The sequence below is a fragment of the Hemiscyllium ocellatum genome, unplaced genomic scaffold (assembly GCF_020745735.1).
Source record: "Hemiscyllium ocellatum isolate sHemOce1 unplaced genomic scaffold, sHemOce1.pat.X.cur. R3, whole genome shotgun sequence".
In the NCBI taxonomy this organism is placed as follows: domain Eukaryota; kingdom Metazoa; phylum Chordata; class Chondrichthyes; order Orectolobiformes; family Hemiscylliidae; genus Hemiscyllium; species Hemiscyllium ocellatum.
The window spans coordinates 1,010,678-1,024,470 of record NW_026867625.1 but is presented as its reverse complement, the minus strand read 5'-3'; positions in this window follow the sequence as shown (position 1 = coordinate 1,024,470).

Genomic DNA, 13,793 nt, shown 5'->3' with positions numbered 1-13,793 from the left:
CTCGATAAGACAGTTTTAGCCGGCCTGTTGGTGCAATGCTGGGTACGACAGTTTGAGCCGGCCTGTAGGTACTGGTGCAATGGCTCGGTTAGTGAGTTCAGGGTGACCTGAGTGTTGGAATATAAAGTAGGTTTCAGGAAATATCTTTGGACCATGGAACATTCACATAAATCAATATCATGTAATTGTGATTGTTAATTGACCGAATGTAATTTTTGATCATGTCCTTGGTTTAGGCTTTGTGCACAGTTCCTCCAAGGAACACGAAAGTGTTTAACCTCGATGTTCCTGCACGCTCTGGACCCGGCAGTATGAAAAATAAAGAGTGAATTCTTAACAGCCAGACCAATTACGAGCGTTTATTGACTGATCGCAGAACCGAAAGACGTTGTCAGGGGTCCGGATCTTCATCTGATGTCATGACTCGGATTTGGTATGTACGGATTGCGGACAACGGAGCTTTCAGTCCCCCTCTATTGAGTGTCAAATAATTGGCTGGCCAGACGTGAGTATTTTCTCCATTTGGTTTTCCTCACATTCAAATGTGGTTGACTCAACCCCCTAGCTCTCTATCATCCAAGTCCATCCCGGAAATATCCTGATAAGAATACATTGTGAAATGCAAAAAAGGAATCGGGGATTCCAGGGAGATGTCCAAAAATCTGGCACCAGTATCGACTGGTTCCAGATTTAAGAGCTATCAATGGCATTGGACAGTTTGATCATGCCCTGGTGCCAAAACCAGCTCCTATTCAGGCCTTGGCACCATCATACGTTGAATGTTTCACCGTTGTCGACCTATAACATGCTTTTTTCTCTCTCTGCCTCTTCATGAAGACGGTCAGCACCTATTTGTCTTTACTTTTACTTTTTCCCACCTGCTAGCTGCCTGTGGAATTCCTCTAATTAGTCCGGGAAGCCTATCCAATTTGTTACAGCTGTACGGGATGGGGGTGCACTTCTGTGAATGCGACTCAGTTTATTCCATGTGCCTTGGGCCAATGGACCAATAGCTCCTGCTTCCCTGTGGCACCTCACATCCTATGTGTGTGTGTGTGTGCCTCCTGGAGGAGTGTTTCTCTGTTATTGTGGGTATTCTAGCTCTTTGTGATATTGGTACTGGCTCACACCTTACTATGAGACCCCTAATGGCATTTCCATCTTCTCAGTCGTGGGATGGAAGGAACTAGTCTGGGACAATAATCGCATCTCTTATTAAAAGACCCAACAGTTTGTATTGAACAGCATTCACCCTAAGAGCTCAGTGCGTCTATATTTTGGAGCTATGGCCTACCCATACTTTCAGGGTAGTCACAAAAACAGTCCTGCTTCATATTAGGAAGCCCCTTCCATTATCTAAACTAAACCCGGATTTTTTTCAGCCAAGACAAAGCGACTGTCATCATTGTTCTTAATGAAATAGGTAATCCCTGTGCTGTAGCTGTAGTGGCAGGTTTCATAACTACTGTTCCCTGTCCAACTTCCTAGGAATGTGGTTGGGGTTTCCTTACAAAACGTTCAGCTTCATCTGTATTCTGCGTGCATTGGAGGGGTGGTAAGGCTTTGGGTAACAGTAAAGCCCAGTTTCTGGCTTACACATTTCTCAGTATCTTTTCCTGAGGGGGATCTGCAGGAATTATTAGCCATCAAAATTGAAACTATCTTATTTGTGGTCCAACCCGCTGGGGCAATGAGACCACTTGGACTTGGCAGGAGGTAAGGACATGTTCTCAGCATTACGTCAATCATCCAGCAAAACCAATATGCCCTCAACTACCTACACGGCAAAGAGCGTCTGGTTTGTTCCATAGTAAAGGGCAAGTGTATGATGGGGATTACTGACCTCACAGAGATTATTACCAAGCAGGTAGGTAACATCTGCACCTTCATCAATCAAATGATAGAAGGCACTGCATGGCGAGATGATGTGGTATCCACGAGTGTCCCTCTGAGAGAAATATGGTGTGGGATGGTATAGCCCAGAGTGTCCTACTGACAGTGACATGGTGTGAATAGTATAGCCCAGAGTGTTTCCTTGACAGGGACGTGGTGTGGATGGTATAGCCCAGAGTGGTTCCTTGAGAGTGACATAGTGTGGGCTAGTTTAGAAATGAGTGTCCCCCGACAGTGACATATTGTGGGTTTGTGTAGACCGGAGTGTCACCCTGACAGTGACAGGGTGTGGGCTGGTGGAGCCCGGAGTGTCCCCCTGACAGTGACGTGGTGTTGGCTGGTGTAACCCCAGTGTCACTGTGTCACTGACTTAAATGGTGTGTCATTGAATCGTAGAGTGATCGAGCATGGGAACTGGTCCTTCGGCCCAAACTAGTCCATGCTGACCATGCTGCCCAATCAACTAAATCCAATTGCCCACATTTGAAACATATCGCTCTCAAACTTTCCCGTCTATGCATCAATTCATTTTTTTACATGTTGCTATTGTACTTGTCTCAACCAATTTTTCTGGCAGCCCATTCCATTTCAAAAACATTCTGTGCATAATGAAGTTGCCCCTCAGGTCCTTCTTAAATCTTTCCCCTCTCATCTTCAACCTATGCCCTGTAGTTTTCAATCCCTCATCACTGGGAAAATGACTATATGCATTTATCCTATCTATGGCCCTCATGATATTACGCATTTCCATAAAAACACCCCCTCATTCTCGTACATTCCAAGGGATGATATCCGAAACAGTCCAACCCCTTCCCTATAACTCGAGCCTATTAGTCCTGACAACATCCTTGTCAAATTTCTTTTCACTATTTTCAGATTAACAGTGTGACCAAAACTGTACACAATACTCCAAGTGTGGCCTCACCAACGACTCACAGAATTGTAGCATAGTGTCCCAACTCCTACATTCAATGCCTTGAACGATGAAGGCCAGCATACTAAATACCTTCTTTATTGCCCTATCTACCCATGATGCCGCTTTCAATGAAATATGGACTTGTGGTCCGAGGTCCCTCTGTTCCACAACACTCCTCAGAACCTAACCATTTACTGTATAAGTCCTATCTTTGTTTTACTTTCCAAAGTGTAACAACTCCCACTTATCTGTATTTAATTGCAATTGCCAACCCTCAGCTCACTTGCCCATCAGATTAAAATCCCTGTATAATTTCTGATAACGTTCATTGCTATCAACAATACTTCCTTTTTTTATCATCCGTAAATGTAGTAACCTTCTTGGGAGTACTTGGAGTATGTTGTGCAGTTTTAGGCCCCATATCACAGAGCAGATGCATTGGCCTTGGAAATTGTTCAGAGGCATTTCACGAGAATTGTTCCAGGAATGAAAAGCTTTACGTATGAGGGACCTTTGAGGACTCTGGATCTGTACTCAATGGATTTTAGAAGGATGTGGGGAGATCTAATTGAAACATACTGAATACTGAATAGTCGGGACAGAATAGATGTTGTGAAGATGTTCCCATTTGTAGGAGAGACTAGAGCCCGAGGGCACAGCCTTAGAGTAAAAGGAACAGCTTTTAGAAAGGAGATAAGGAGAAACTACTTCAGCCAGAGAGTGGCGAATCCATAGAATTCAATGCCACAGAAGGCAGTAGAGGCCAGGTTACTGAGTATATATAAGACTGAGATGGACATGTTCTTGATTGTCAAGGGATCAATGGTTATGGCAGAAGAATGGGGTTGAGAACCTTATCATCCATGATTGAATAGTGGAGCAGACTCGATGGGCTGTATATTTTAATTTCTGCTCCTATGTCTTATGGTCCTCATCATGCCTTGTATATTCACATCCGGGTCATTTATTTAAATAATAAATGACAAAGGTCTCAGCACTGACCCCTGTGGCACACCATTAACAATAAGCCTTCAGTCTGAGAAACAATCTTCTTCCACCACCCTCTGTTTCCTACAATCGAGCCAATTTTGAATCCAATTAGCTAGATCTCTCTGGATCCCACATAACTTAAACTCACTGACTAACCTGCCCTATGGGACCTTGTCAAAAGCCTTATAAAAGTCCATATACAGATGCTCAACTGTCCTACCCTTATCTATTCTCACGGTTACCTCTTTGAAACACTTTAAAAGATTTGTCAGACATGATTTCCCGCACAGAAATCTACTTGACTACCCCTAATCAGACGTTGACTACCCAAACGTTGGTTGATCCTGTCTCTTATTATCCTCTCCAAAACCTTGCCTAACACTGATATTACGTTCACTGACCAAGAGTTCCTTGGTTTGTCTTTGCTACTTTACTTAAGCAATGGAACAACATTAACCACCCTCCAGTCTTCTGGAAGCTCTTCAATAGCAAAAGATGAAGCAAACATCTCTTCAAGGGCCTCTGCAATTTCTTCCATAGTCTCCCATAACATCCGAGGACGGACATGCTCATGCCTAGGGAATGTATCCACCTTATTGTGCTTTAAGTAAACATTGAGGAGAAATATTCATTAAAAAAATCCCACCACCTCCTGGTGATTCCACACAAGGACGGCCATGCTGATTGTTAAGGGGACCTATTCTCTCCCTCGCCACACTTTTACTATTAATGTAGCTAGGGACCCTTTTGGGATTATATTTAACCTTTTTCTGAGAGATCCATCTCATACCCTCCGTTTGCGTTTTTGATTCCCCTCTTAAAGGTGCTTCTACACTTTGTATAGTCACCTAAGGATTGACTTGAGCCCGATATCTTAAACGCAATGTATTCTTTTTTGTTTTCCGTAACAGAGCCTCAATATCCCTCGTCATGCAGGGATCATGCCCCCCTCAACCACCGTCTTTCTAATGAAAATAATCCCAATTTATTCAATCTCTCTTCATGGCTGGCACCCTCCATAACAGCCAACATCCTGGTGAACCTCCTCTGCACCCTCTCGAAAGCATCCACATCATTTTGCTAAGGTGGGGACCAGACTGCATGCAGTATTCCAAATGTGGCTGGACCAAAGTCTGATACAACTGTGACATTACCTGCCAACTCTTGTACTCAATACCCTGTCCAATGATGGAAAGCATGCCGTATGCTTTCTTATTTGCTCCACTGATCTGCCTTGTCATTTTCAGGGGACAATGGACCTAAACACCCAGATCTCTCTGTACACCAATTTTCCCCAGGACTTTTCCATTTATTGTGAAGTTCTGTCTTGAATTGCATCTTCCAAAATGCATCACCTTACATTTCTCCAGATTGAACTCAATTTGCCATTTCTCTGCCCAACTCGCTAATCTATCTATATTCTGTTGTAGTCTTGGACAGTCCCCTTCACTACCTGCTACTCCACCAATCTTAGTGCCACCTGCAAACTTCCTAATGAGAGAACCTACACCTTCCTCCAAATCATTTATGTATATCACAACAAGAGTTCTCCCAGCACGGATCCCTGTGGAACACCACTGGTCACCGATCTCCATTTTGAGAAACACTATTCCACGACTGATCTCTGTTCTTCTGTTGCCCAACCAGTTCTCTATTCATCTAGCTAGAACACCCTGGGCCCCATGCGACTTCACCATCTTCATCAGCTTACCACGGGGAAATTTATCAACCGCTTTACTGAAGTCCACGTATATGACATCTATATGCCTTCCCTCATCAATCAACTTTATCACCTCTTCAAAGAGTTCTGTTAAGTTTGTAAGCCATGACATTGACTGCACAAAACCATTCTGCCTATCACTGAGAAGCCCATTTTATTTCAAATGGGTATATATGCTATCCCTCAATATCTTCTCCAGTAGTTTCACTACCACTGATGTCAAGCTCACAGGTCTGTAATTACCTAGATTATTCCTTGAACGAGGGGAAAACCATTAGCAATTCTCCATTCCCCTGGGACCGCCCCCGTGTTCAAGGACGCTGCAAAGGTAGCTGTTAAAGCGGCAGCTATTTCCTCTCTCACTTCCCTCAGTAATCTGGAGTAGATCCCATCCAGGTCTGGGGACGTATCCTTCTCAATGCCTTTAGAATACACAACGCTTCCTACCTCCTTACGCTGACTTGACCTAGAGTAATCAAAGATGTATCCCTAACATCAACATCTGCCATGTCCCACTCCTTGGTGAATATCGATACAAAGTACTGATTAAGAATCTCACCCATTTCCTCTGCCTTCAAGCATATCTTTCCTGACTTGTCCTTGAGTGGGTCAACCCTTTCATTAGTTACCCACTTACTCCTTATATTCGAACAAAAGGCTTTGAGGTTTTCCTTAATCCTGCTCGCTAAGGATACCTCATGACCCCTTTTAGCACTCTTAATTCCTCATTTCAGATTGGACTTATATTCATGATTCACCTACATTCTTCCAAGGCGTCATCTATCTTCTTTCGCCTAGACATTATGTACGCATCCTTTTTCCTCTTAGCTAGTCTCACAATATCATTTTCATCCATTGTTTTACCAACCTTGCCATTTCTATCGATCATTTTCACAGGAACATATCTGTCCTGAGCTCTAATTAACCTCTTGTTAAATGCCGCCTACATAGGGAATGAATCTACATTCCCCAGTTCCTGCCGAAGTTTGCTATAGTTGGCCTTCCCCCAGTCTAGCACTCTTCCTTTAGGACCACTCTTATATTTGTCCATGACTATTGTGAAACTAATGGAATTGTGATAATTGTTTCCCTACTGAAACTTCAACCGCCTGGGCGGGCTCATTTCCCAACACCAGGTCTAATATGGCCGCTTTGCCAGTTGAACTATTTCTATATTGCTCGAGAAAACGCGCCTGGACGCTCCTTACAATTTATGCTCCATCTAGACCTCTAACACTAAGTGAATCCCAGACAATGTTGGGAAAATTAAAATCTCCCATCACCACCATCTGTTGCTCTTACATCTTTCTATGATCTATCTACATATTTGTCCGTCTATCTCATGCTGGGTGTTGGGAGGCCTGTCGTACAGCCCTAGCATTGTTAACGCACCCTTTCTATTTCTGAGCTCTGCCCATTATTGCCTCACTGCTCGAATCTTCCATGGTGCACTCCTTTAATACAGCTGTGATATCTTCTTTGACCAGTAACGCTTCCTTCCACCCCCTTTAGCTTCCTCTCTACTCCGCCAGAAGCATTAATGTCCTGCCATATTTAGTTGCCAATCACGCCATTCCCTCAACGAAGTCTTTGTAATAAGAATAACATTATATTCCCAGGTACTATTCCAAGCCCTAAGTTCATCTGCCTTACCTACTATACTTCCTTATTAAAACTACCAGCCCCTCTGTGTTCATCCTCTGCTTCCTCCCTATTTTTCCCCTTAATAGTGCAGATTTCATTATCTAGTTCCTTCGGCGTTAGTTATTACCTCCTTCCTGGCCAGCAGCCTCCTCATTTGGTTCCTAATTCCCTGCCACATTAGTTTTAACAACACCTCCCCCCCATCAAAAGCGTTAGCAAAAGCTCCAGTCTCATCCAGATGTAGACCATCCAATTTTTAATAGTCCCACCTACCCCAGAACCGGTCCCAGTGTCCCAAAAATCCGAACCCCTGCCTCCTACACCATCTCTCAAGGCACACATTCTTCCTGATCATTCTATGTTTCCTCCTCTGACTAGCACCTGACACTGGTAGCAATCCTGAGATGACTACCTGTGAGGTCCTACTTTTTAACTTGGTTCCTAAGTCTCCAAACATTTCCTTTGGGACCTCATCCAGACGGCACATTAATGTGGAGAGAGTTCATTGAGGCATATAAAGTATTAGGAATACCATGTTAGACTGATGAATGGGCTATCTAACTCCAAATCATGCTGATCTTGTGTTGTTTGAATGTCCTTTGCAATGTAACATATACGCCTTACTCTGCCCAAGTTTATTTTTCAACCTATAATCCGTGTGATCTTGCTTACTATCATCCGCATGTACTGCTCGCAAATAAAGCTTTTCACTGCATTTAGGTACATGTGATAATAAATCTAATCAAGTAATTATTTCACGCCCTAGCAATGTCTCTTTAGAAATATATGATCGTCGCTAACCCTCACGTTTCAACGCTGTCATCTCTCCTTGTCTCACGGCACTATAGAGTAAAAATTCAGTTTCTTCACCCTCTCCTCATGGTATCATAATTTCTTAGATGAGACTGGTTATAATTTTTTGGGGAGATCATACATTTTAGCAGTGCCCCAAATACTCTCTCATCAAGGCCCTACACTTACAGGAAGACGGCTTTACCTATGCACTTGAATCATATTACAATGAAGGGCAACATAGCATATAAGATGCTCAATACTTATGCCTTGGGTGTGCTATTTTTGGTGACTCATGATGAAGGACATTTAGGTCCTTTTGGACAACAACACTTCTCAATCTCTTACCATTTAATCAATACAAAATGAGATATATGCTGTTTATTTCTCTCATCCAAATCATTTCTATGCCTTTCAAACTGTTATTGTTCAAGCACTGAAACATGTGATATTCCACAAGTAACTCCCTTCGGTCCATAAAAGTGCAAGTAGCTGTGTGTTGCTTCCTCTGACCAATTCTCAATGCATGTGGTATATCCAGTTAACCCCATCCGCACCTTATCATTGTACTCCAACTTTCTTCGTTCAGTTGTTAGCAACAATGCAAAAACGTATTCTGCAAATTCAAATACACCACTCCCACTGGTTCTCTTTTGTGGATGCACCAACTAACACAAACTCCACAGGTTTCTAACGATGATTTCCGGTTTCTAAATCTGAGCTGACTCTGCCAAATTACACCGTGATTTCCCAAGTGTCGGGTTATACAATATCTCACAAACAGGTTCTAATATTCTCCTCAGACCTGACATCAAGGTACCCTTTTTTTTGTTTTCCCTCCAATTCCGGTTTTAAATATTTCGGATTACAATAACTACTTTCCAGTCTGCAGGAACAAGAATTTCCAGAGTCTAAAGAAATGTGAAGGGTAATCAATACTTCTTTCTTGTCGTTACAACGTTTAGAAGACATTTGAATAATTACATCAATAGAAAAGATTTGGACAGATATGGGCCAAGCGGGGGCAGGAAGTACTAAGTTAGTTTGGAATTGGAATAGTCAGCATGGACTGATTGGAACGAAGAGTCTGTTTCTGTCCTGTATGACTCGAGATCACTTCCACTAGCTGTATTGCCACTTCCCTCAAAACTTTGGGGTGGAGGTCATTTGGTGCAGTAACTTGCAAACCTTCAATTCAATTAGCTTTTTTGAGTAAGTTCACTTTATTAATTCTAATCATGCACAGGTTCACCAGTCAATCTGTCCCACAATATTTCTGGAAGATTTTCGGGACCTTCCATTCTGGAGACAGCACGAAGTTATTACCCTCAGCAGGAGGCAGAGATGGATTCCGTCACTGTGTGAATACATTGGAGCATTGCAATTGGGAGATGATGGACGTGACACCCACTCCTGCTCAGAAAGTTCTGGAATGAAGACAGTTCAATGAAACTGTCACTTCCTGGTCACTGACAGTATAGTCCTCTCCCTCGTGTGAGGTTACAGGTTATGCTGAAACAGGTGACACAAAGCTGTGACCACCTCGTTTTAGAATCATACTGACCTCACACTTTGCACCTGGCATTGGTCCAGGTCGAGGTAAGAAAAATTTTGCGATCAAAATATGTGTAACGAGAAGAGTTGCCAGAAGAGAATTGTAACTGGAAAGGTGTGGATGATGGATTATTCAGAAGCAGTGTTGAGGCAGAAGTGAAGACTGGGGATATTGTGAAGTTGGGAGTGGACAGGTTTTGTGGTAGACGGAACATTGAGATATAAATCAGTTCAGGACGAAATGGGATAATCGTGGTTATGAACACTTTTGTTTCTCCTCAGATGTCTGTAAGGGAAGGATATGAAATTCATGGTATAGAAATGGAGGTTGTGGTTGAAAACGAAGACAATATATTTGCAAAATACACAGAGAAAACGATGATATTCACAATGGGTTAGAGAATTAGTAAATGGGCAGAGATAGACTCACCAGGAACACCAACAATAGCGAGGATGGGATAGCAACCTGCCTGAATAATCATGAGTAAACAGAGCCATTTGAGACGTTGTTACTACACTTAAGTCTTCTCCACCACAACAACTTCCAAAAGAAAACCTGTCTCTGGGCCCACCTGCCCTGAACATACACAAGAAATACGGATTTCCCTGGATTTTACTCTCACAGCTCTTACCAGTTAATTGTTTATCGTTTATACAATGAAATTCTATATCTGTTTGTAAAGATGCAAACATCTTATTGCACAGTCTGTATGTCTTTTCATTTTTAGATTTTTTTGTCGCTTTAGCACAAAAGTAAATGTTCTGTTTAATATTGACCTGTTTGTTGGGATTCAAGGGTCAGACACAGTCCGTATTTTTCATGGGTTAAGAAACAGGAAATAATAGAAAACAGGGGCTGTGGAGACTGATGAGAAGTAAAGTGACATCCCCTCAGACCCCAATGTCTTCTTGACGGACAGAATAAAATAAAATGAAGAGAATGAAACAGAACATACTCAGAATAAGGAATGACAAATGACAGTGCAAACAAAACAAGATAATTTGAAATAGAATGGCCGAAAAATGATTGTGTGTGTGTGTGTGTGCGTGTGTGTGTGTATGGTGTGTGTGTGCGTGTCTGTGTGTGTGTCTGTTTGTGCATCTGTGTGTGAGTGTGAGTGTGTGTCTGAGTGTGGGCATCAGTGTCTTTGTAAGTGTGTGTGAGTGTGTGCGTGTCTGTGTGCGTGTGTCTGTTTGTGTGCCTGTGTTTGTGTAAGTGTGTGTGAGTGTGTGTGTGTCTATATCTGTGTGTGTGTATTAGTGTGTGTATGCGTCTGTATGTGTCTGTGCGTCTGTGTATGTCTATGTGTGTGTGTGTGCCCGTGTCTGTGTTTGGGTGTGTGTGTCAGTGTGTGTGTGTGAGAGAGTGTTTGTGTGTCTGTGTGTGTGAGTGTGTGTGTCTGTGATTGTGTGTCTGAGACTGTGTGTGTGAGTGTGTGTGTGAGTGTGTGTGTTTGTATGTGTGACTGTGTGTATTTCTGCGTGTGTGTGTGTCTGTGTGTGAGCGCCTGTGAGTGTGTCTGTGTCTGAGTGTGCGTGCGGGTGTGTGTGTGAGTGTGTATGTTTCTGTGTGTGTCGATGTGTGTGTGTGTCTGTATGTGTGTGTGTGTGTGTGTCTCTGTGTGTGTGTTTGCGTGTGTGCGAGTGTTTGTGTCTCTGTGAGTGTGTGTTTCTGTGTGTGAGTTTTTGTGTGTGTATGTGTGCGTGAGTGTGCGTGTGCATGACTGTGTCTGTGTGTGTGTGTGATTGTGTGTTTTTGTGCCTGTGTGTGCGTGTCTATGTGTGTGATTGTGCGTGTGTAAGCGAGTGTGTGTATCTGTGTGTGTGTCTGTGTGTGAGTTTTTTGTGTGTGTGTTTGTCTGTGCGTGTGAGTGTGTACGTGTGTGCGTGTCCGTGTGTGCGTGTGTCTGTGCTTGTGTGTGTGTATCTGTGTGTGCCTCTGTGAGTGTGAGTGTGCGTGTGTCTATATGGGATTGTGTGCGTGTCTGTGTGTTTTTGTGTCTGTGTGAGTCTCTCTGTGTGTGATTGTGCGTGTGCGTGTGTGTGTGTGTGTGAGTGTTTGTCTGTGTGTGTGAGTGTGTATGTGTGTGAGTGTGTGTGCATGTGACGGTGTCTGTGTGTGTCTCTGTGATTGTGAGTGTGTGTATGTCTACGTGTGAGTGTGTGTGTGTCTGTTTGTGTATTTGTGTGTATGTACGTGCGTGTCTGTGTGTTTTTGTGTCTGTGTGTGTGTCTCTGTGTGTGTGATTGTGCGTGTGTCTGTGAGCGTGTGTGTCTGTGTGTCTGTGTGCGTGTGTGTGTCTGTGTGTGCGTCTATGTGTGTTATTGTTTGTCTGTGTGTGTGGGTGTGTATGTGTGCGAGTGTGTGTGTGTCTGTGTGTGAGTGTGTCTGTGTCTATGTGTGTGTGTGTCTGTGTCTGAGTATGTGTGAGTCTGTGTGTGTCTCTGTGAGTGTGTGTGTGTGTGTTTCTGCGTGTTTCTGCGTGTGTGTGTCTGCGTGTGTGACTATGTGCATGTGTGTGTCTGTGTTTGTGAGAGTGTGTGTGTCTGTGTGTATCTGTGCGTGTGTGTGTGTGTCTGTGTCAGTATGTGTATCTGTGTGTGTGAGTGTGTGTGTCTGTGTGTACCTGTGTGTGTGTATATGTGTGTGTGTGTCTGTGTCAGTATGTGTATCTGTGTGTGCGAGTGTGTGTGTCTGTGTGTGCACCTATGTGTGTGTGTATCTGTGTGTGTGTGTGTGTGTAGATTGATTAGACTGTTCATATGTGTGTACCATATTCAGAATGAACAGGAGAGACATTGTTAACAAAAATGATGCATGCGATGTACAAAATTTATAAAATAATAAAATGTTTTTTTTAATCTTCAGCTGAGATGTTATGTTCCCCTTCTCTCAACGTACCCTCTGTCTCCTGCCCATTTCTTGCATTCCCAGATCTAATCTCTAATTCTTATCGGGATGGATGTTATACTTTCATGCTTCTGGTGTTCCAATTTATTTCAGTTAATCAATTTTCTATCGGGAAACATATACATTGTTCTGCTGGGTTCTGTCAACAGTCGATACCTGTCATATTGATAGAGATAAAAGTTCTGACATCAGACCCAGCATTTCAACATATTAATCTGTTGCACATACACTTTACAAAGGACCACAGCACACAGGAATTGTCAAGCCAAATACAGAAGTACATCAAATTCTATCAATCATGTAGACTTCTCTATTTTTACATCTCCACATCTATATTCAATCTCTCTCTCTCTCTCGATCTAGTTAATAACTCCTCCAATCGTTCTTCGTGTCCCATCTCTCAAACCTCCCTGCTTCAGTTTACACCTGTTGCTCACTTGTGGATGTGATGTCTTATTATTGAGTAATGTAACTAAAAAGGCATGAAGGAGTAGTTGGCCAGTGTTAGTTGGAAGTGGAGCTGAGCACGGGAATATGGTGAAGCAGCAATGACAGGCGTATCTGAAGATAATTCAGCAGCACATCAGAAATTCATCCCAAGTAAGAAGAAAGATATTCAGCGGAAGACAAGGCAGCTGTGAGTAATGACGAACTCAGAGCCAGCATAAAATCAAAAGAAAATGCACACAATGTGGTGAAGATTATTGGGAATGTAAATGAGTACGAAGCCTACTCATTCCGGCACGGATAGCTAATGAGAGCAAATGGGAGGAGAGGGTGAAATATGATATTACGCTTGTTAATCATATAAAAGAATATTGAAGGACTATAATATATAACAAGGAAGGCAGGGAGAAAAGAACAATCAAAGAACTGTTGGAAAATGAAGCTTGAATAGTTACAGGAAACAATGGAATGGGAGCGGAATTGAATAGATCCTTCGCATCAGTCTAAGACACCAGCATAATACCAGAACTTCAAGACAGTGACGAGACAGAGGTGGGTATAATGACCATCAGAAAGGAGAAGGTGCTGTAGAAGGTGAAGTTGGATCAATCACCGAGACCAGTCGGACAACACGCCGTCGTTCTAAAGAGATATCGAAGGTGATTATGGAGACATTGCTGGTGAGCTTTCAGGAAACTTTGGAGTGAGGGAGGACTGGTAAATGTAACCTCCCCGTTTAAGGAGAGGAAAGTCAGGAAATTATAAATGGCCAGACGAGTTCAAACTGCTGTATAGAAAGACTTAATGGATCCTTGGGTGTGTGGAATATAAAAACAAGGAAGTTATGACGTCCATTGGATATGGTGTGATTAAGCTACAGCATAAAAAGTGTTAAATTGTCAATGCTATTTTGAACAGCAGACTTG